Source organism: Cibotium barometz, chromosome 3 (assembly GCF_041138505.1).
Source record: "Cibotium barometz isolate CiBa-2024 chromosome 3, ASM4113850v1, whole genome shotgun sequence".
Taxonomy (NCBI): Eukaryota; Viridiplantae; Streptophyta; class Polypodiopsida; order Cyatheales; family Cibotiaceae; genus Cibotium; species Cibotium barometz.
This window is the reverse complement of record NC_141048.1, coordinates 71,543,030-71,545,779: the sequence shown is the minus strand read 5'-3', so window position 1 is coordinate 71,545,779 and position 2,750 is coordinate 71,543,030.

Below are 2,750 nucleotides of genomic sequence, written 5' to 3'. Positions count from 1 at the left end.
TCTCATATGCATCTTATCTCATCTTATCACATCCTAACTCATCTCATATACATCTTATCTCATCTTATCACATCTCATACACCTCTTATCACATCTCATACACCTCTTATCACATCTTAACTCATCTTATCACATCCTAACTTATCTCATATGCATCTTATCTCATCTTATCACATCTCATACACCTCTTATCACATCTCATACACTTCTTATCACATCCTAACTCTTCTTATCACATCCTAACTTATCCTTTATGCATACCTCTATGCAAGAATTTCAATTGTGATAAAAGTAACACTTTTACAATAAAATAATCAATTTTTTTGTAATATTTTTATAATAAAAATAATAATATATTTATTTTTTTCATTTCTATGCACGAAATTCAATATGATGAAAATAACATTTTTATAATAAAATAATTATTTTTTTCTTTACAATTTTATAATAAAATAATAAAATATTCATCTTTGTGCATATCTCTATGTATGAAATTCAATTATGCTAAAAGTAACACGTTTGATATAAAAATTTATCCATTATGCATACTTCTATGCATAAAAATAAAAATGATAAAAGTAACACTTTTGATATAAAAATTTATCCATTATGCATACTTCTATGCATAAAAATAAAAATGATAAAAGTAACACTTTTGATATAAAAATTTATCCATTATGCATACTTCTATGCATAAAAATAAAAATGATAAAAGTAACACTTTTGATATAAAAATTTATCCATTATGCATACTTCTATGCATAAAAATAAAAATAATAGAAGTAATACTTTTGATACAAAAATTTATCTTTTATACATAATATAAAAATTCAATTTTCCCATGATTACAATGAATTTCTTTCAATTAATCTAGGATGATAATTCTTAGAATATGGTAGGAAATCCTCTTTTCATGCTTTGAATGAAATTATTTTATGTGTAAATTTTTATAAAATTTTGCCATAGCTCCGCTACTATAACTGATAAATCTCAATTATTTTAAAAGATAAGGCTTATCTTTAAGGGAATGATTAGAATGATCCCTAATTGGATCATTAACCCTTAATGGATTAAATAAAAAATAATCATAAACTAAAAGCATAGATAAAAAAAACTATTAATTTGTTCTCAAGCATAGATTAATCTTGGATTAAGGAAAAGCTTTATGAAAAGCTTCATTTGGATTGAGAATGGGTCATGAGTATGACTATTTCTTAAGTGAGAGAGAGAGAAAACACCATTAGAATTAAATATAAATAAAAAATTTATGTAATTCTTTACTATCATTAATCAATTAACTTCAAAAGCATTCAAAAACCATACCAATTAAGCTTCTCAAGCTTGAGAGAGATTGAGAAGAGAGAAACATTGAGAAATTATAGAAAAGATCAAAATTCACCACTTACCTTACAAATTGCTTGATTCTTTATTCACGGTAGAGACCCCCAACCAATCAATTGGTTTAGTATGTTGATGGAGCCACCAATGGGGATTGAAGAAAGAGAGAAGTGTCAAAAACTAGTGAATTATTAAAGAATTCAGAGTTCTTGGCTTAGGTGGAGTAGAGTAACAATGCATAAGACACTATATTTTTCAACAAGGGGGAGGCTTCTATTTATAGGAAAAATTTAGCTCCTAACCAAACAAACTGATTCTAGAATTTTCCAAGTCAGTTTGGTTGAATTTGGACTAGATTTGGACCTAGTTTGGTTCCTTTTTTATTCGGTTTGGTTCCCTTTTGATTTGGTTTGGTTCAAGAGAGAGGAGAGATAAAAATATCACATTATTTTTGAGTTTAAAACTCATTCAAGCATGTGAAATATGCACCTCCTTTAATGGACTCCCCTTCCTTGCATATGTGTCAAAATGGAATGATTATATCCAAAATATCTCATATTTTTAATATTGCTCATAGTTTTTTACTAATAAACCTTGTACATTTTCAACTCTTCATCTTATGTGAGCATTTAATCATTTTTGGATACTCAATTTATCTCATTTTTTTTATATTACTCATAGTTTTTTACTAATAAACCTTGTACATATTCAACTCTTCATCTTATATGAGCATTTACTCATTTTTGGGTATCTTCTTTTACAAATAGGATTTATCTCCTCCCTACACATGGATTGATGCTATTGGCCCATAGGAACCTTAATTGGACCATAATCCAAAAATTTCTGAATATCTAGACCCTTAGGCTAAGGTCCTTCATATCCATTTTCAATTAATTCTAATTGCACATTGGAAAGTTCTTTTTGAATTTCTGTTTCAGGGGAAATTATTTTAATAGGATGAGTTATTTTTCTATCCAAAAATATTCATAATCTGAATATTCTCTCTCTAGAATATTTTCTCTCTCTATGCCAAAAAACAGGCAGAGACTGTTGAAATGTCAAGCTCGTATACAGCTGGAGGATAGCACATGGGTGCTGACAGAGTGACAGTATGGTAGATGGATATTGTGTGGTGTGTTTATGACCGCGTCCAGCTGGTCATGTGTGGTGTGGACATTACATTAGGTTTACTTTGTAGTGTGGACATAACACTATGTTGTGTTCTCCTTTGTGTGTGCGAGAGAGATGATGACTATGGCTTCTCTCCTTCTTTATGATTGATGGATATGGATTAGGGTTTGCTTCTCTTGTGTGTGCTCCCTCCTTCTTCTGTTTTTTATCATGGTATCAGAGCCTAGAGCTCATTAGTTGTGTTGTGAGAGTGAGTGAGAGAAGAGGGAAGAAGAAGAAGA